Source organism: Saccopteryx leptura, chromosome 7, assembly GCF_036850995.1.
Source record: "Saccopteryx leptura isolate mSacLep1 chromosome 7, mSacLep1_pri_phased_curated, whole genome shotgun sequence".
In the NCBI taxonomy this organism is placed as follows: domain Eukaryota; kingdom Metazoa; phylum Chordata; class Mammalia; order Chiroptera; family Emballonuridae; genus Saccopteryx; species Saccopteryx leptura.
In genome coordinates this window covers 102,392,218-102,414,273 of record NC_089509.1, presented here as the reverse complement: position 1 = coordinate 102,414,273, position 22,056 = coordinate 102,392,218, and positions in this window count along the sequence as shown.

The window sequence follows — 22,056 nt, the reverse complement described above, 5'->3', positions numbered from 1 at the left end:
GCAACCCAACGAGGTAGGCGTTTCTATTATCGCCAGTCTCTCAATGAGAAGACTGAAGCTCAGAGAGGTAAAGTAACTTGCCGAGGTTGCACAGCTAAGAAGCTGGAGGGTTGGGTCTGACAACAGATTTATTTGGCATCATGGTTGGTGATCTTCACCACCACACTTCACCAGCTTCCTGAACTTCTCATCTCAAATTCTGTAGCTGGAGGTCCCTGTTGACGTCTGACTGGTGGATTTTAAAGCTGTTTGGAGATAAGGGGTCCGACACCTAATATCCTGTCTTCGGTGTTTTAACTGAGCTCTTGGGCGTGTGGCCTTACCGTAGGGGAGAGAGCCCCTAGTGCTGGAATTACATCCCGAGGGCTCTTGCTGTGAAACAAGCCCTTCATTCTCCCTGCTTTCTTCTCCGAGAAACCCCACCTGCCTTTGCCTCCCGCCTTTGAGAGGGTCTCATGCAGCAGGTGGAATGTAGGTATGCCCTGGTTTTCCCCGACCTTGAGGTCCCACTTGAGGTCCCAGTACAGTAGCTGTCTTAAAGCTATTGAAACTGCTTGTTGCCTCTGGGGACAGAAATGAATTGGACAAAGGGCATCCACTTTGGCTTCCAGACCCATGGAATCTCCAGGCCCCTTTGGTAAACAGATTCATATCTTCTCCCAGATGATGAGCGAGTCAAGGTCGGGGGTCATCTCCGCAGCTGGTAAGGCTTGCGAGGCTTGGACCTCACAGAACAGCTCCCTTAGCCCAGATAGCAGGCGGAAGCAACAGCCTCTTTGAGGTGCTGGCTGGAGACAGGACTTCCTTTCCCCGGATTTGCTGGGCGGCCACATGCACAGACATGGGGCCCATTAGAGTGCAGCTCCATCTGGGGACAAGCTAGGTCGTACTGAGCAGCTCTTCACTTTTGTGCCTGGGTTTTCTCATCTGTAAGGAGGAGATAATGTGTTCACTCTGCTTATTCCCACAGGGGTACTGGGATAAATCCCTGTGAGATAAGAAACACCTGCTCATGAGTGGGAAATTATTTAAATGTAAATTAAATGAAGTAGCCACGAGTTCACAACACTCACTCTTATAACAACTTAAAGAAATGGAGACTGAGTGTTTCGGCTTATGTCATTAGCGTCGTACTCATGGACTACGTGGGCGAACCAGTTTGGTTGCATGTGGCGGAAGAATACGCAGTAAGGCGCATCTGAGTGAGGAAGCTGGTGACCCCTAGTGCGCTCACCTACGCCATCTTGGACTGTTAAAAGCACAAGTGTTCCGTTTGTGTTGCTTTGCCTGGCGACTTTTTGGCCCTTATCATGGCTCCTAAATGAAAGGCAGAGTCTTCAGATGGTAGTGCTTCGAAGAAGAGGAAAGCCATCACGATGGATGTCACAGAGCTACTGGCATCACATGGAGAGGAGCTGTCTGCTGAGGACCTCATTCAGCCGGAGAAGCAGTTGATTGAAGAGGAAGAGATAGAAACCCCAGAACCCAAGGGTGTGTCAGAAGGATTTTCTATGGTAGAGGATGGGTTGGCAAAATTTCAGGCTGAGGACCCCAGTGATGACAGATTCAGTAAGGTCTATAGAGCTGTTACGGATGCCTTGCAATGCTATAGGCAGATTTTGGAAGAGAAGAAGTCATCAACCTTCCAGACTAGCCTGGAACAATTCTTTAAGATGGTAGAAAGGCCTGCAATATATCCATTACCCTCTACATCAGCTGCTTCTCCAAATGAAACACTGCAGTACAGGTAGAATCATCTCCAGTGTCTCCTGCATGTTCCTTAATCCTGATTCACCTGACCCAGTGTCTCCAGCACCTTCTGCAGGTTCTCCTGCCTCTCCAGCTTCCTCCTCCCAATAGGTCACTCTCTCCCACCTTGCAATGCCCCTTCCAGTGTGCAAGCCAACCACAGGAATAAAGGGAAGAAAATTTTCTTTATACTCAATTTTTGTTATTACTGTAGTACAGTGTACAGTACATTTATGTCCTTTTCCTTTTTCTGTGGTTTAGTTGTGTTTTTATGTTCTAGATTATGATTTTACAACTGTGTTAGGATAGGTAAGTAACTTTTAGGCTAGGGTGTGTTTTGACTTACACCAAAATTCATGTTACCTCACTGTTGCAGGAACAGAACTGTGTTGTAACCTGAGGACCCCTGTACTTTGAAGTGGTCATTTGAGGTCTTCTACCCAGAGGAAAAGGCAGTTTAGTAGAAATATATTGAAAAATAGTTATTAGGTTATTAGTAAACCCTGGTAAGATCATGGTGCAGAGCAGTTAAGAACAAATGACCCACTCATGTATCATATTTGGCCTGGACTATATCTATGCTTCTATTTAAAAAAGATAAACATTTATTTTTAACTTAAGTAAGGTATTATGCCTTGATAAAAGGCAAACTTTGATATGGATTATATAAAATAGAGAGCGGATGCTGCTCTGGTCCCTGTTGGAAATTCACATACGTTCTCATTTGCTCATTGATATTAGTAAATGACTGTGGAGTAAATGTACTGTCATCTGGCTCCCAGTGAAGACGTGTGGAGAGGAAATGAATGAACCCTGAAACCATTGTGGGGCTGACTTGTGGCCAGCGGTGTCCCCCAGGATGTCCAGGTGAGGAACCCTTTGCTCTTTGTAAATGCTTCTTTTCCTTTTGTTTTTATTTTTCTGTTTATCGAATGTATTGGGGTGACATTGGTTTATAAAATTATGTTTCAGATGTACAATTCTATAATATATCATGTAATATATCATCTGTATACTGTACTGTGTGTTCCCCGCCCCAAGTCAAATCTCCTTCCATCACTGTTTACCCCCCTTTCCCCTCTTCTACCTCCCCCACCCCCTTTCCCTCTGGTAATCACCGTACTGTTGTTTGTGTCTTTGAGTTTGTTTGTTTGTTTTGCTTCTTTCACTGTTTTCACCCAGCCCTTAACCCCCTCCGCTCTGATGGCTGTCAGTCTGTTTGTTGTATCTATGAGTCTGTTTCTGTTTTGTTTGTTAGTTTATTTTGTTCATTAGATTCCATGTATAAGTGAGAGCATTGGTGTTTGTCTTGCTCTGACTGGCCTATTTCACTTAGCGCAGGGGTCCCCAAACTTTTTACACAGGGGGCCAGTTCACTGTCCCTCAGACCGTTGGAGGGCCGGACTACAAAAAAGACTATGAACAAATCTCTATGCACACTGTGCATATCTTATTTTAAAGTAAAAAAACAAAACAGGATATTTAAAATAAAGAACAAGTAAATTTAAATCAACAAACTGACCAGTACTTCAATGGGAACTATGGGCCTGCTTTTGGCTAATAAGATGGTCAATGTACTCCTCTCACTGACCACCAATGAAAGAGGTGCCCCTTCTGGAAGTGCGGCGGGGGCCAGATAAATGGCCTCAGGGGGCCGCATGTGGCCCGCGGGCCGTAGTTTGGGGACACCTGCTTTAGCGTAATACTTTCCAGGTCTATCCATGCCGTTGCAAAAGGTAAGACTTCTTTCTTTTTTATGGCTGAGTAGTATTCCATCATGTAAATGTATTACAGCTTTTTTATTCACTCATTTACTGATGGGCACTCGGGCTGCTTCCTGATCTTGGCTATGGTAAGTCATGCTGCAATGAATGTAATGGTGCATATATTCTTTTGAATTAGTGTTTCAAGTTTCTTTGGACATATTCCCAGAAGTGGAATCTCTGGATCATAAGGGTACCATTTTTAATTTTTTGAGATAAGTCCTACTGCTTTCTATAGTGGCTGCCCCAATCTGCATTCCCACCAACAGTGCATGAGGCTTCTCTTTTCTCCACATCCTCATCAATACTTGTTGTTTGTTGATTTATTAATGAAAACCATTCTGACAGCTGTGAGGTGTTATCTCATTGTGTTTTAATTTGCATTTCTCTGATGATTAGTGACCTTGAGCATCTTTTCATATCTATTGGTCATCTGTATATCCTTTTTAGAGTACTGTCTATTCAGGTCCTGTGCCTATTTTTTAATTGGATTGTTTGTTTGTTTATTTGTTTATTTATTTATTTATTTTAGTATTGAGTTGTATAAGTTTTTTTTTTTTAATTCTTTTTTTTTTTAATATTTTATTTATTGATTTTTTAGAGAGAGAGGAGTGAGAGAGAGAGAGAGACAGAGAGAGAGAGAGAGAGAGAGAAGGGGGAGGAGCAGGAAGCTTCGACTCCCATATGTGCCTTGACCTGGCAAGCCCAAGGTTTTGAACCGGCAACCTCAGTGTTCCAGGTCGACGCTTTATCCCACTGCGCCACCACAGGTCAGGCCTGTACAAGTTTTTCATAAATTTTGGATACTAACCCCTAATCAGGTGTATCATTGGCTAATATGTTCACCTATTCAGTGGGTTGTCTTTTCATTTTGTTGATGGTTTCCTTTGCTGTGAAAAACCTTTTTAGTTTGCTGTAGTCCCATTTGTTTATTTATTTTTTTGTTTCTCTTGCTGAAGGACATATATCAGAAAAATATTGCAATGAAAAATGTCTGAGATTTTATAGTCCATGTTTTTATTTAGGATTTGCATGGTTTCAAGTCTAACATTTAATTCTTTCATCCATTTTGAGTTTATTCTTGTATATAGTGTAAGAAGGTGGTCTAGCTTCATATGTGTCCAATTTTTCCAACATTTATTGAATAGACCTTTTTCCCCATTCTATGTTTTCCTCCTTTGTCAAATATTAATTTATCATAAAGGCATTGGTTTATTTATGGGCTCTCTATTTGTACCATTGATCTGTATGCCTGTTTTTATGCCAGTACCATGCTGTTTTGATTACTATGGCCTTGCAGAGTAGTTTGATATCAGGTAGCATGATTTGTCCAACTTTGTTTTTCTTTCTCAAGATTTCTGTGGTTTTGTGGTTCCATACACATTTTTGGAATATGTGTTCTAGTTCTGTGAAATACATCATTGGTATCATGATATGAATTGCATTGAATCTAAAGATTGCTTTAGGTAGTATGGACATTTTAATGATGTTGATTTCACCTTTCAATAAGCATGGCAAATGCTTCTACTTATTTGTATCTTCTTCAATGTCCTTTAATTTTCTGAGTACGGGTCTTTTACATCCTTGGTTAAATTTATTCCTTGGTATTTTATTTTTGATGCAATTGTAAATGGGATTTTTAAAAAATTTCCCTTTCTGATAGTTCATTTGTGCATAAAAATACAACTAATTTCTCAATATTTATTTTGTATTTTGTTATTTTACTGAATTCATTTATCAGTTCTAGTAGTTTTTTTGGTGGAATCTTTAGGGTTCTGTGTATACAGTATCATGTCATCTGCAGACAATGACAGTTTTACTTCTTCCTTTCCAATTTAGATGCCTTTTATTTCTTCTTGTCTGATTGCTGTGGCTAGGACTTCCAGTACTATGTTACATAAGCATGCTGAAAGTGGATATCCCTGTCTTGTTTTTGATCTTATAGTTTTTGCCCATTGAGTATGATATTGGCTGTCTTTGTCAGATATGGCCTTTATTACTTTGAGGTATATTCCCTCTGTTCTCACTTTGCATAAATGGGTTTTGGATTTTTTCAAAAGCTTTCTTCTGCAACTCTTGATATGATTATATGTTTTTTATCCATCACTTTTATGTGGCATATCATATTTATTGATTGGCAGATATTATACCAGCCCTGCATCCCCCATAATTCATCTGTGTTGTATGTAGTACATGTCACTAGTTCAATCCTTGTAATTGCTGAGTAGTGTGCCATTGTATGGATATTTCACACTTCACCCATTCACCATTTGAAGGGTTGTTTCACGTTTTTGGCTGTGACAAACAATGGTGCTATGAAAATTCGTGTGCAAGTCTTTGTACAGGTGTATGCTTTTGTTTCTCTTGGGTAAATACCCAAGAACGGAATGGCTGGGTCACATAGCAGGTATATGTTTAGTTTTAAGAAACTGCCACTAGCACATTATAGAAGTCCCAGCTGCTCCACATCCTCACCAACACTTTTCATGGTTGGTTGCCTTAATTTTAGGCATTCTAATAGTTGCTCGTTTGTTAAAAGGTATACTGAGGCATATTAAAAAATTTAAGAGTATCATGGAACAATAACTGATTTGAATTGGGCAGCACCAAACTGGAAATGGTTAGGAATGTGATTGACAGGAGTTTGAGGAGAGACTTTTATAGAGAAAAGTGAGCACAAAGTAAGGAAGCTATTGTCTGTAGCTGAAAGGCTAGCTGTCTGTCTGTGATTGCCCTTAGGTTTCAGTCTGGTAACCTTGAGGTGTTCACGGACTTAGATTTCGACTTACTCACCTAGGCCACCATGCACTAGAGCTGCCTCGTTCTACTGGCCTCCTTGTTTAATTCATTTAACAAGTGGTATGTCATTGTGGTTTTAATTTGTACTTCTCTATTGACTAATGGCGTTGAACTTCTTTTTGTGTGCTTATTTGTCATCCGTGTATCTTCTTTGGAAGAAGTGTCCAGTCATTTGTCTGTTTTATTTATTGGGTTGTTCATTTTCTTATTATTGAGTTTTGAGAGTTCTCCATAAAAATCTGCATTGAAGCCCTTTATCAGCTATATGATTTGCAAATATTTTCTCTCCACGTGTGGCTTATGTTTTTCTTCTGATTGTGAAGAACAGGTGTTTTTAATTTTGATGAAGTTCAGTTTATCAATTTGTTCTTTTACCACTTGTACTTTTGGAATTGCCTTTAGGAAATCATAAAGCTTTTTTTCTATGTTTTATGTGTATATATGGTTTTATAGTTTTACGTTTTACATTTAGGTCTATAATTCACTTTGAATTAATTTTTTTATATGGTGCTAGGTGCTATTTCTGGTGTTCTTTATTCCTTTGTGATATTCATTTTCCATCTGGCTTCATTTCCCCTCTATCTGATGGATTTTCTTTAACATTTCTTCTTGTGTGAATCTGCTAGTGATGGGTTTTTCATTTTTGTATGTGTGAAAACATTTTTATTTCACCTTTTTTTTTGTGGCAAAGACAGAGAGTTAGAGAGAGGGACAGACAGGGACAGACAGACAGGAAGGGAGAGAGATAAGAAACATCAATTCTTCATTGTGGCTCCTTAGTTGTTCATTGATTTATTTCTCATATGTGCCTTAACCGGGAGGCTACAGCAGACTGAGTGACCCCTTGCTCGAGCCAGCAACCTTGGGCTCAAGCAGATGAGCCCGTGCTCAAGCTGGCGACCTTGGGGTCTTGAACCTGGGTCCTCCATGTCCCAGTCCGACGCTCTATCCACTGCACCACTGCCTGGTCAGGCTATTTCACCTTTTTTAAAGAAAGATTTTCCTTAGGTATAGAATTTCTGTTTTTTCTTTTAATACTGCCTTTTCACTTGAACAGTTTTGGATGAAACACCTGCTCATATTTTGACCTTTGTTCTTGGTTTATAATGTGTCTTTTCCTCTGACTGCTTTTATAATCATCTTTTTATTACTGGGTTTGAGCTATTTAATTATGTGGTGTGATTTTCTTCATATTTCTTTTGCTTGGAATTCACTGAGCTCCTTGGATTTATGAGTGTATAGTTTTTGTTAAATTTAGAACAATTTTAGCTAGTATTTGTTAAAATATTTTTTGTTCTACCCCTGACTCCAAGCTTATAACTCCAATTGTGTGTGTGTATATATATATATATACAATTTTAAGCAGCTTAATATATTAAGCTGCTTAAAATTGTGTCATTGCTCAATGATGCTCTGTTCATTTTTCTAAAATTTTCTTTTCTCTCTTTGTATCCTTTTGGATGATTTCACAGTTCCTATAGCTCCATCTGAAATTTTACTAACCTTTTCTTCTGCAAAACTTGATTTCCTCCTTATTCTAATGAGTATATCTTCCTCTTAGACATTTTAGTTTTTATTTTTAGAAGTTTGCTTTAGTTCTTTTCAAATAGCCTGCATGTTTCCATTGAGTTTTTGATCTTATAGAAAACAGCGATAATAACTATTTCAATTTCCTTGTCTGCTAATTTTAACATCTGTGTCAGTTCCAGATTGATTTTGATAGACTGATTGATCGTCTCGTTACGTATAGTATTTTTTTACTCTTTTGACTGCGTGGTGATTTTTGATTGGCTGCCATCTCAGCTGGATGTAGAAGTCACCTCCAATCATTACTTCACTGGAGACTTTGAATCAATAAATCAGATGCTAGAATCTAGCAGGCAGAATGTTGACTCCAGTCTTTGGATGTGTTTTGTTTGTGCACAGTGTTGTAAAAGTCATCTCAGATGTTTCTCCCACTTAAAATCAAGAGCTCTTGTACAAAAGCATGGGTTCCTTTAATTTTTTAAAGCAGGATATGTTGCAGTGTGACCTCCACTCCCACTGGGAACAAACAATGGGAAAGTGATTGCCCTGTTAGATGGATAGGAGCTTCCTATAGCCCCTCAAGTATGCTTATCAACTGTAGGTGTTTTAGTTTGAGTACCTGTTGTCTAAGATCAGTTTTCCAGAAGCAGCCCCTGAGACAAGTATTGGTGTACAAGTGGATGTATTAACAAAGGGCTCCCAGGAGAAACTTGAGTGGGAGAACATGCAGCACAGAGGAGGGGCAGGAGTCAAGCACGTTTGTAATTTCAGGCAAAGACACAGGGAGGTGAACTGCAGCTGGATCCTGCGGAATGATGGAATGAGAATGGTACCTCAGAGTTTGTCCCAACTAGAGGCTAGGGACCCACAGCTTCCTACTTCCTCGTCAGTTAGTCTGACACTGTCCCCCACATCTGGCAAGGTGGGAAAAATGGGAAGGGCCATGAAGCTGGCATCTGCATTGCCAGTCCCACGCTCTTCCAGCTGTGACAAGGAGGCTGTGCAAGGAGCACCTGGGGGCCTCCAGTGGCCCTGGCTGGGGTGAAGGACCAGAGAGGATGCTGTGCCCATGGGAGTGAAACCATGAAAGAGTCTGAAACGCCTGCATCCTGATGATGCCACGGCCCCCTCACCTCCAAGACTTTATTGGTGGGAAGATCAATTCAGATCACTAGTGGAGTCTCCTTTTCTGGCCAAGGAAACTTGGGTGCAATGGAGGGAGGCGACTTAACCAAGGGCTGCCACCTCCTCTTGTTGGGAAGCCTTGCTGATGTCATCTCACACGTTCCCTTACTTTGAGGAGAGACCATCCTGACTCAGTACGATGCAGGCCCCAGGAGTCTCTAGGGAGACAGCCTGGTGGCCCCCCATTGATTAATTCACCCATTCATCCCTCCCTCCCTCACTCATCAACACTGAGACAAGCAGCATGTCTGAAGAACTGTTTGAATGAGTGAAATCAGTTTTCCGGAGGAAATCAGGCAGCCTGCTGTTGTTCCAAATTCCTTCAAACGCTGCACCTGGAGGAGTCTAGCCTGTGTCCTCCAAGCTGTGCCCAGGGAGGAGCACTTCTGTGCTTTAGCTATGACCCGGAGTCCCTGAGTTTGGATGCTGGCAGCCTCTCCTCTGACTTTCTAGGTGTCTCTGCATCTACTCTGTCTCTGGATTTTCGCTTTCCTTCACGTGAGCCGAAGCCACGGAAGTAGGAATCAAGGGCTAGGCACTGGCTGTCATGGGTGCCCAGGAGGGTGTGAGCAGAGGGCAATAAAGAAGCAAGGCAGACTTTGGCTAGGCCAGCCCGACCTCCCCAAAGCCTTGGTGATAAGTGGAAATGAGAACCTCCATTGGGACCCTGAGTTCTGAGGAATGGGCTAGATGGGGCCTACAGGAAGAGACTGGAGGTGGGGGGCAGGCAAGGGAAAGAGAAGATGCAGCTGGTGTGGGGAGGGGCAGAGACTCTCATCGCTGCTTAGCTCAGAGCCTCCTGCTGTGAGCTAAGAAATGGGGGAGAGGCAGAGAGAGAGGAGAGGATGGGAGAAGAGAGAAGGGAGGAGGCGAGACAGAGGAGAAGAGAGGAAGAGAAATGGGAGGGAAAGAAAGAGGGAGAAAAAGGAAGAAAGAGACACAGTCGGCAAGAAATCAGGAGACAGATGGAGAGAGAGAATGAACAAAGGGGAGAGACAGAGATAAAGAGAGAGCATGTGTATGGGAGTGGGGGAGGTTGCTGTGAAGGGGGTGCCCTGGCTTGGAAATTCTGGGGGTGTTGCATTTCTGGAGTGTGGTGCAATCACCTCAAGGTCTCAGAAGCGAACGGGAGGCCCGTGCCAGGCCATGATAACAGCCTGCTCGGTGGTTCTCGCCCGCTCTGGCCTCTCAACTCCCAGGAACACTAAATTCACACAGGCGCAAAATGTAGCCCTGCTTTGGCTTGTGCAGTCTAATAGCTACTGTTCTGTTTGCCCTGCACCCACAAGCATCTGGGCGATTGAGAAAGTCATTCGTTGCAATCGTGGGCTGCCATTTCTGGGTTGGAGCCTGGAGCCCTCTGATGAGACACAAATGAGCAGAGGGAGGAGTGCTGTTTCCTGGGAGAGGGACTCTTGCCATTAACTGGCAGATCCCAGAGAGAAGCAAACAAAGAATACTGTGGGCTCACGGAAAGGGGGGAGAAAATCAGGCCGCCAGGAGTCTTGCTTTGCGAAGGGCACACGCGCCCACAGAGGCACACCCTCTCCCGGGCCTGTGTGCACCTGCGCCTCCGCCTTGAACACAGACCTGCAGGTATGTGGGGGTGAAATGCGCATGGAGCATACACACACATAACGCAATTTCATGCGCAGGCTGGCCAACAAGTGCATAGACTCGTGGGCTCGCACAGGCATTTGTACCAAGTTAATGTGTCGCAGCTGTATTTATGTATGTAAACCTCCACGCACACATTGGCAGGCACTCTCACAAACACAAATGTATGTCCATATGCACATGGATAAAAGCAAGGGTAAACTCACAATGTGCGCGGGCGCGCGCACACACACACACACACACATTCTAATCTTTATTTAAAAACCCCAAAGCAAGACAGCTCTGAAGATCATCAGAATAAGTACTTTCCAGACCTCAGACTTCTTTCCTGGCCACAAGGAAGACTGGATTTGGGGACCTGGGTTGAGACTTTTCTCCAGTAGAAGAAAGCATAGGGTTGGAAGAGAGTCACCCTTTCTTTGTTTTGCTTTGAGTCATGGCCACTGTCATTTAGGTGGTTGAAATATAACTGTTGGTGGACGACATCTTTCCAGGACCTTGCCACCAGCCACTTGACCCTGTTGCCATCGATGTCATGCTGATGACTTTCAGCATCTCAGGGTAGGAAATTTCAAAGTATTCTTGATGCCCTGAAAGCAGGGCTCACACTCCTCACTGTCCCAAAGCGTCTCCTCCTCCCCAGCCGGCCCAGAGAAGGGGGCCGGGCAGAGCTCACACCCCTCACTGTCCCAAAGCGTCTCCTCCTCCCCAGCCGGCCCAGAGAAGGGGGCCGGGCTGAGCTCCCACCCCTCACTGTCCCAAAGCGTCTCCTCCTCCCCAGCCGGCCCAGAGAAGGGGGCCGGGCAGAGCTCACACCCCTCACTGTCCCAAAGCGTCTCCTCCTCCCCAGCCGGCCCAGAGAAGGGGGCCGGGCAGAGCTCCCACTCCTCACTGTCCCAAAGCGGGCTGAGCTCACACCCCTCACTGTCCCAAAGCGTCTCCTCCTCCCCAGCCGGCCCAGAGAAGGGGGCCGGGCTGAGCTCACACCCCTCACTGTCCCAAAGCGTCTCCTCCTCCCCAGCCGGCCCAGAGAAGGGGGCCGGGCAGAGCTCCCACTCCTCACTGTCCCAAAGCGTCTCCTCCTCCCCAGCCGGCCCAGAGAAGGGGGCCGGGCTGAGCTCACACCCCTCACTGTCCCAAAGCGTCTCCTCCTCCCCAGCCGGCCCAGAGAAGGGGGCCGGGCTGAGCTCCCACTCCTCACTGTCCCAAAGCGTCTCCTCCTCCCCAGCCGGCCCAGAGAAGGGGGCCGGGCAGAGCTCACACCCCTCACTGTCCCAAAGCGTCTCCTCCTCCCCAGCCGGCCCAGAGAAGGGGGCCGGGCAGAGCTCCCACTCCTCACTGTCCCAAAGCGGGCTGAGCTCACACCCCTCACTGTCCCAAAGCGTCTCCTCCTCCCCAGCCGGCCCAGAGAAGGGGGCCGGGCTGAGCTCACACCCCTCACTGTCCCAAAGCGTCTCCTCCTCCCCAGCCGGCCCAGAGAAGGGGGCCGGGCTGAGCTCCCACTCCTCACTGTCCCAAAGCGTCTCCTCCTCCCCAGCCGGCCCAGAGAAGGGGGCCGGGCAGAGCTCACACCCCTCACTGTCCCAAAGCGTCTCCTCTTCCCCAGCCGGCCCAGAGAAGGGGGCCGGGCTGAGCTCACACTCCTCACTGTCCCAAAGCGGGCTGAGCTCCCACTCCTCACTGTCCCAAAGCGTCTCCTCCTCCCCAGCCGGCCCAGAGAAGGGGCCAGACAGAAGGAGCAGAGGGCTGTGTACTGTGACTTGGCGATTTGGATTTTCTCGTTTTTGAAAGAGGATTTAGAAGTGTTTTCATCCTTTTCTGAGGTTTGGGGTTTTGCTCTCTGCCTCCCTCACCCCTATTTCCCACACTGTTATTAGGGAAAGAAAATTGGAGACCGTGTCCATTTTGAGAAGGTCTCCCAGAATAATTGTGCCGTGACACGGGGGAGCGCAAATGAAAAACAGGAAGCCCAGCTGCGAGGGTTCGCTGGAAACTGGCAAACTTGCTGCGAAGTTTTCAGCCAGGAAATCCACAGATGGCGGCCATTTCCCACAACACCACTTCCCTCCACGTCTGGTTAAGAACAGGGGCTGCAATGGGCCTGGTCTGTCTCCTGTGGTGGGGATGGTGACATTCCCCGTCAGACCCCAAGACTGAGTTGAGAGCATTTGTTGTTTGCTCCACGTGGCGGATTCTGGAAGCTAGAAGCTTCTGACCACGCTCCCATTGCGTTGCCCACGGAGCAAGGGCTCTTCTGGAAACCAGCCAAGGACATTTGTTTTGGAGGCTTTTGGCAGTTTAGATTTGGGTTAGAAGTGACTTCAAGAAGCCCAATCAACTTAAGTATTTTCATTGTATCTTCAGCATCCTTCTCACCTCAACCTTTCCATGTCTCTTAACCGGCAATCAAAAGATCTGGAAAGATAAGAATATTTGAGTGCTGGGGTTCTCAGGGTCCCTGGTGAGGTGACATGATGCTCCTGAAGGGTGCTGACACTAACGGCAAAGGAGCTGCTCCTGCGACCAGCTCCTGGGGCTGGCGCTGGGCAGGGAAGAGGTGGCAACGAATGCCTTAGGTCTGATCTTCCTCTGAGGAGGGGCTAGTCTGTGTGACCTCCCCAAGAGCCATCCTGGTGCATGGAGACAATGATAATGAGCTGTTTCAATATACAAAGGGCTGTCCTTAGAACCAGGAATTAGAATCACTGGTTATGAAGTACATCATTTCACTTTTTCTGCAAAAGAAGACCCCCCCAAAGTTAGTGACTTGAAACAATAACTACTTATTTAAGCTCATAATACTGAGGCATGGAATTTGGGCTGGGCTCAGCAGAGCGGTTCTGCTGAGCTAAGCCAGCTGGGTTGGCTTTGGTCGGGGCTCGCTGCTGCATCTGTGGTCAGCCGGCAGGTTGGCTGTGTCCTGGCTGGTCTGAGATGGCCCAAGCTGGGGTTATGCAGGCCTCCATATGTTCGGTCACCTTCAGCAGGACACCCTCATCTTGTTCTCATGGGGGGGGGACAGGGTTCCACAAAGCCTACATGCCGTGATGACATGATATCACTTTTGCTGCATTCTATTGGTTAAAGTGAGTCATTGACCCAGTCCTGCAGAATTACATGCTAAGGGCATGGAAACAAGGAGTCGAGAATGCTGGCCATTTTTACAGTCTACCATACGGGAAGCAGACTTTGACTTGATATTCAGAAGCACACTTGATGAGTTAGACAGATTTGCCTGCCGTGGTTCTGCTCTGGAGGAAGGACTACCTCTCAGGTGGTTGGAACTGGACCACCTGGCCTCCAAAGCTCTTCCAATTTCAAGTGTTTACTTACTAGAAACCTATTTGCAACAACCCAGAGTAGAAGATTTTCATATTTGAGAATCAGAAGAACTGGAAGAATAATTTCCCAAATCCCTGACAGCCTCAATCCTGCTCATGTCCCCTGACTGCCCACCCCACCTCCCTTAGGGCTAATCAGATGCCTTTCTCTCCCTTTCATCCATCACTACACCCTCCAGCCTGACCCACCTGCCTGGGCTCGGTTTTGTTGGGGGGTAAGAAGCAGAAGAGAATAAATAAAGCATGTCCCCCCAAACAAAAGGTTGTTGGGTTCCAAATTTATATTATGATCTCTAAAGAATGCTGTGTGTGGGAGAGGAATAAAGAAACAGCCCGTGCAATTTTCTCAAAGAAATGCACACGTGCAGAGTGGAAAATAAAAGAAGCCAACAACCGAACCCAACCCGAAGCTGGTTTTAAAAGAGGGAGGAGACGTAAACTTGAGCTGCGGAGCTGGAGCCAGGACAGGAAGTGGGCATGGCCTGCACGGGGGACAGATGCTGCGTGGAAAACCACCCTGCGCCCCGGCTCCCTGTCTTCCTAATTCCCTTCAGCATCCAGCCCCTCCTGACCCTGGGAACAATGCAGCTCTGTGCTGGAGGGTTTTCAGCCTGAGCTGCCGAGACTGTGCCTTTTGTGATGGCCTGGGAGAGGAAGAATGGAGAAACTGGTTTGGGCGTCTGTGTGTGTGAATCACTCACGTCACATGGCCGGGCCGGCTGCAGCAGCTTCCCGGGTCCACACAAGGGCACACGGGGAGCGTGGCCCGACCCCATGCCTGGAGGCTGCGTTGGCAAGTCAGAGAGCTGCAGGGTGCCCTGCTTACGAACCACGCAGCCAGGGAAAGGCCAGAGGATGGGGTGGGGCTGGTGGAAGGTCTGCACAGTATAGGGGCTGAGTTCGCTCTCATGGTGCCATGGTGCAGGCTCGGATGGCTTCCTCCTAATTCCAGGTCCACTGTGGAGTCTGTGTCTGGTGTTTCTGAAAGTCACAGAATTTCTGGTTTGGTCTTGAAACCGGCAGGGCCCTGGCTCATCCCTTGATTCAGGCAGGCCATGACTCCTTCATCCCAGGGGGCTTTTCCCGAGAACTGGAACGCACCCAGAGTATGGAGAAGCCACACAGTCCTGGGGGATACAGCATGTCGGCAGGAACTGGGGGCTGCTGTTTTTCAGAACCTTTTAAATCCTGGCTTCAGAGTCAGAAATGCTGAAGCCTGTTTGTAGGCTCCTCAGGTGGTGGATTAGAGAGTGTTGGGCATCAGAACAGGTGAAGTGGGCAAGGCAGAAGGGGGCAAGAGCCGTCCCTGTCCTTGTGCCAACTTGGAGAGGGCTTACACTGTGTGGAGATGGGGGAATAGATACCACGACCCTGAACCCTCTGAATTCAATTTGCCTGACCCAGCCCAGCCTAGGTGTCTTCTCCCTGGTGCCCTGCAGAGGGCAGTGTGGTACTGCAGGCAGGACTCTGCTGCCTCATCAACTTTTCTTTCCACTCCATTGCCTTCTTTTCAAACCAAAGGTGCTTAGACACCACCTGAGCCCTGCGTGAATGACATCGATTTAACCTGGTGCTCAGGGCCCCTTTTCTGAGAGAACTCCCCTGGCCTTAGATCAGCTGAGAGGACATGCCTACTTCTCCCCTCTGCCTGTTTCCTGGTCCCTACGCTGAGCCATAGAGACAAAGGCTAAGTAAGGTGTCCGTGTTGACGGGCAGAATCTGGTTGCCCAGATAGAGCCTTAGGGTTCTCAAGAAACATTCTCACGCACTCACAGCTGTTTTGAGAGGTGGGTGGGGGCTCCATTTTATAAAAAAGAACTGAGTCCCAAGAGAGGTGAAGTAATAGGGCCCAGGGTGGCCCAGAGGCTAAAGTGGGAGACCCTGGTCTTCTAACTTTTGGTCCAGAGCTCATCCTCCCTCACCCTGTTAGTTAGAAATTCAGCTAACACCCACCGCCACCACCACAAAACGGACTTTCCCCCTCTTTGTGGTTGGGTTTCCTTCCAAGTAAGAAGTGGGGAGATGCCTCCATCCTCTCCTAGATTCTTGTGCTGCTCCCTGCTCAACTTATAATCATTGGCAAGTCACTTATACCCTCTCTGGAGTATATTTTCTTTATCAGGAAAATGAGGATCAGATGTCAGATCAGATGGTCTCTAAGGTGGCTTAGAACCTTAACGTTTTGTGTTTCCACGTTGGGGTTGTTTCCCCAGTTACAACTCAGTCAGTAGAGTTAAAGAATAAAATCTGAAGGAGCGGCGGGGTGGAGACACTGTGTGAATTTGAATGACAAGTCCGGCTAGACTCTGCATTTCCACACTGACACACTCACTGACAGATGTTGGGGGGAGGCAGCACGTGCATCTGGGGGTCTCGCTCTTTCTGCTCAGTCTCCCCAGCAGCCCCAGCAGTTTGGAGGTGGCTCAGATTCTGTTTCTGTGGCTGCCTCAGGAGATCTGCTTTTTGCCAAGAGGTAGACATGGGACAAAGGAGGAGGTAATCTCTCCAAGGCATAACCAGGGTCACTCCTAAGAGATAGACCTGGGGTGTGTAGTATGGGGAGGAGTAAGGACAGAGCAGCAGAGACAGAGCCTGAAAGTCAGAACTTTTTTATAATGTCACTAACCAACATTACTTGAGGACTAATTCAATCAGGTGATACTATCAATATTCCCATTTTACAGATGAAGAAATTGAGGCCGAGAGAGGTTGAATAACTTGTCCAAGGTCACACAAGTCATGAGAGGTAGAGTTAGAATCGCAAGGTGCACATTTTTTTTTCTGTCTACAGGGCTCTAACTAGCTCAAGAGGCTGTGAATATTCAGAGATCACATTAATCAGTACTCTAGGTCAGTTGTAAGTAGCTCCCTGGGACTGGGTTATTTTCCTATTCTCTGGACCAAAAATTAGGATATATCATTTTGAAAGTATAAATGTATTTGTGATGATCTCAGGAAGAACATCTGCTGTCTATCTATTATCTATCTATCTATCTATCTATCTATCTATCTATCAATCAATCATCTATCTATCTACCTATCTACCTACCTACCTACCTATCATTTATCAATTATTATCAATTTCTCATCAAGCAGGAAGTATAAGAAGACCTAAAGTTGGTTATGGTTTCTACATCCATATTCTCACTTGTTCTTCTAACAGCCATGCAGCAGAGGGAGAGCTGGTAATCCTGAGGTCAGGGAGCTGAGACTTGGTGAAGGTCAATGACTTGTCCAGAGCTGGTTGGTGACTGGCCTGGGATAAGAATCCAGGTCTCCTGACTCCTGGTCATAGTGTCCTCTTGACCACTACAGGGCCCCTGAGAAGAGAGCACTGGCCAGGCCAATGGGACCAGGACTGCTAGCTTCCCAGTCATTAGAGTCTTGGCCTCTGAGCACTTTGAGTTCCTGGGAGTTCTGTGAACATCTGTTCTCAGAGACTCAGCTCCGCTTTCTGCCAGGGACTGCCCAGGGAACTCACACACAGGATTTAGTTCTAATACAGGTTTGGGTAGAAGGTTTTGTGGGATTTATCCTGCACTTAGGTTTGGTTTGGGAAGGCATGGTTTTCCCACAAAAACCACACCATGACTCAAATGGGAGTGCTGAGCTTTGTTCTTCAAATCAGAGCTGCTCACCAAGCCATTGCTGCAGCCCACTGTCCTCGGGCAGCAGGAGACAGGGGAGCCCGTGGGAGGGAGACTCAAATGAGGGTTTCTGGCATTTTCATGGGCTTCTTACCACACAGGCACGGAGCTGCTTGGATCTCTAAGATACAATTCCACCCACTCTGGGTGGCTTAAGAGAAGTCTTTTCTGGAGGCATGGGCCGACACGTAATGATTTTTAGGGAGTATTTTCTACTGACATTATTCCTTTCTCTGCTGAGTTGTGTGTGTGTGTGTGTGTGTGTGTGTGTGTGTGTGTGTGTGTGACAGAGACAGAGAAAGATAGAGAGAGGGAACAGCTAGGGACAGACAGAAAGGAAGGCAGAGAGATGAGAAGCATCAATTCTTCATTGAGGCACCTTCATTGTTCATTGACTGCTTTCTCATATGTGCCTTGACTGGGGTCTACAGCAGACTGAGTGTCCCCTTGCTCAAGCCAGTGACCTTGGGCTCTAGCTGGTGAGCCTTTTCAAACCAGATGAGCCCACGCTCAAGCTGGCGACCTCGAGGTCTTGAACCTGGGTCCTCCGTGTCCCAGTCCAACACTCTATCCACTGTGTCACCACCTGGTCAGGCCTTCCTCTGCTGAGTTTTGCTTTTCTGCTTAAAAATTGCAATCTTGGCTAAGTCCCTTGTGAAACAGGCTGTCATCAGTAGAGCCTGGGCTGTACTTTCAACAGAGCTGAGTTCAAATCTCACCAGGTAGGCTCCAGCTAGTTGTGTGAACCTGGGAAAATCACTCAGTCTTTCTGAACCTTGCTTTAGCCCCCTGCTAGGTGGGGATCATGATATCTAACTCACCATACTGTTGTGGAGATCTACAGAGGACTCACAGGTCCTTCAGACACAGAGGATCTCTCAAAATTTGCTAGAACAAGACGTTTGGTGAGTGAGGAAGAGAGAAGCCACTGAATGTGGAGAAGACAAGATTTCTGAGCGTGTTTTTTTTTTTTTTTTTTTTATCACAAAGTAACTGAGCTCCTGCAAGGTGATGTGAAAAATCTATGGGTTAGCAGACGTGGCTTTGGGGCATTTGTGGTCAGTGCCTGTCCTGAACTGGGAGCTTGTGTGCATGGTGATGATGACCACCGGTGTGGGTGTGGGGAATAAAGGAGGTTCTGGGAAGGTTCCCCAGGGTTGGGGATCTGAGGTGATTCAAACACTGTAGGGTGCAGGGAGGTGGAGGACTGCCCCGCTGTGATGGATGGTCTGAGAAAGAACTGGAAGGCTGGAGAAGAGAGTTGTGTGGTATTTGTCTTCGTGGGAATGGAAGTGGTGTTTTATGGTCCTTTAAAAGAAATTCAAGAAGGTGGAGGAGGCCAGGAGATGGAGTGCTTTGAAGCTCCCTCAGTAGAAGCTTTGATTTAGGTTGAAAGAGGCTTTGGCTAATGGCAGAGACTTCAGCAAAGTATGAGAAGGGTGGGATAAAGGGGAGGTGGATGGGATGATAGATTTCTACTGGCTTTTGCTTATGAGAGCTCACCCACCCTGGAGAACATTTTAAGACAGCTTATTTGTTTAATTTTTTTTTATTGCTTTGATGTCTCAGACAGCAGCCCTCAAACTAGCATACCAGACTCAACTTAACCTCGACAAACACTTAGCACCAGATGATCTATGTCTCAGGGTCACACCCTCTCGAGCTCTGCTGTTCAGGCAGATGAGCTATCGGAAGTGCTGGAGAAGTCGCTCTGGATGTGAGCACCATGGGGACCGTCAGAGTGAGCCTCATGGGTGCGGCGGGGTCGGGTTAGGCTTCTGGCAAAGCTCAGGCACCAGTGTTCTTACCCTCAGCAACATCTGGTGGCCATGACCTTCTCATAGCCTCCCAGAGGAAAGCTGCTATGGGAAGGAGGAAACCAAATGATGGGTGTCTCACATTAGCATCTCATGTCCCTGCATGATCTCCACGATTTCTAAGCAACTCATTCTTAGCCAGATGGGCCCGGAGTGGGCTTTTCCAGGGAGAAGAGATTGGCTGTTATTCATTTATATTTAACTTGTCTAAGAGGAATTGATTTCTTAACACCTCTCAGAAGTGCTGTAAGCATTGGAGGCTCTTCCTTTGTGAAGGGAAAGATACTCTTTTCTTGTGCCCAGAACTCGAAAGGGACTTTGGGTATTGTTCCCTCACTATTCTTTTCTTTCTTATTTGGTGCAATTAGAAAATGTTTGACCCTTTTTGGGCTCTTGTTTGAAACTTCACTAAACTATACCAGAAGTGAGTAGTGTTACTTCAAATCCTACCAGGTGGCAATAGTGTAAAGGGTATGAGATTGGAATTAGTGAACCCAGATTCAAGTTCTGGCTTAATCCCAGTAGTCCGAGCTTCAGTGTATTATTCATCTGTAGGGTGGAAAAAATAATGAAGTCTACCTCAAACGTTGGTTGCATGTGAAACATAAAAAGTCATAAACACGAGAAAAGCACTTAAAAATGTCATCATTTCTTACACTTGGGTCCCAACAAGTCTTTAGTATTTTGGGGTTAGGAGTCTAGTTATGTTGTTAACAGAGTTGCTAATTAATGGGAGGGCTGGGGTCCCAGATTAGGTGAGGACCCAGCACATTTCCATCCCTTTGAGAATCTGCAGCATTTTCTTGGGTGTTCTTCTGCAGATCAAGCAAATACAACTCTGTTCTTATGCACACCGGCTGCAAGTTGGATATACACATTACTTGAATGGGAAACATCAACTTAAAAGTGGATGTTATAAGACTAATCAGGGTCTCCATGTTGGGTGGTGCAGAATGAGCTTTTGGTCCCACGTCCTAACTGGCAAAGGCACAGGAAATGGTCTGAACCAAAGTCACCTTTCAACGTCCCCTTTTCATCTTTTGGGAGGATTTTTGTTTTTTCCCATCTTACTCCAACTCTGGCTCATTTATCCAAGTAGATTCTCTCTTGTTTCCTTCCTAGTTTATTTTTCTAATAACTGAAAAGGATTAAGTTTGACTTATCTCACAGACACAACCAAAATTAAAAGAGATTCTTATGATACTCCTATCAAATAAAATGAAAGTACAACAGTTATTGGTAAATAAGGAAAAGCATGGCAATATTCATAATAGTGAGAGTTGGGGAACAGGCACTCATGACTTGGTTGAAATGCAATTTAGTAGAATCCTACTGGAAGACAATTTGGCATATAAATAAAAAATTAATAAAATACGTTATTTTCACAAACTAGAAATCTATCCTAAGGAAATGACAAAGCAAATCCACATAATTGTATATGCAATATGCGGAGCTTATTACAATGTTGTTTATAGTATTTTAAATTAGAAACAGTAAATATTAAATAATATAGAGATTTGTTGAGTAGATCATGGGCTATTCCTATGACGATGTACCATGTAGCCATTTAAAATGGTGACCTGGATTAGCTATTATTAATAAAATTGAGAAGGAAAAGGATTACAAAATATGTATGTTTCTATTTTTATAAAACAAAGCATTAATAAGTGCATAAAAATCTGTAATGTATGCACAGCTTATTGAATGGCAAATAAATTTAGGGGGTTTATAAAAAGCATTTCTATTTAATTGAATTTTTATTTTTATTTTTTAATTTTTTATTTTTTTGTATTTTTCTGAAGCTGGAAACCGGGGAGAGACAGTCAGACAGACTCCCGCATGCGCCCGACCGGGATCCACCTGGCACGCCCACCAGGGGCGACGCTCTGCCCACCAGGGGGCGATGCTCTGCCCCTCCGGGGTGTCGCTCTGTTGCTACCAGAGCCACTCTAGCGCCTGGGGCAGAGGCCAAGGAGCCATCCCCAGCGCCCGGGCCATCTTTGCTCCAGTGGAGCCTTGGCTGTGGGAGGGGAAGAGAGAGACAGAGAAGAAGGAGGGGGAGGTGGAGAAGCAAATGGGCGCTTCTCCTATGTGCCCTGGCCGGAATCGAACCCGGGTCCCCCGCACGCCAGGCCGATGCTCTACCGCTGAGCCAACCGGCCAGGGCTGAATTTTTATTTTTAATAAAAAAATAAATATCACTTCTTTAATAAAGAAATCATATTTTAAACAGAGTCAAGACCATTAACAGATTTAATAATGCCCAGCTGACATTTCCTTAAGAATTCTAGTCTACCTCTTTCTCTTTAGACTAGATTTGCTTTCTAGGATACTAGAGACATAAAATACAAATAATTAGGTCTTAAGCAATGTTATTTTTTTATTTTTTATTTTTTTCTGAAGCTGGAAACGGGGAGTGACAGTGAGACAGACTCCCGCATGCGCCCGACCGGGATCCACTCGGCACTCCCACCAGGGGCGACGCTCTGCCCACCAGGGGGCGATGCTCTGCCCCTCTGGGACTTTGCTCTGCTGCGACCAGAGCCACTCCAGCGCCTGGGGCAGAGGCCAAAGAGCCATCCCCTGCGCCCGGGCCATCTTTGCTCCAATG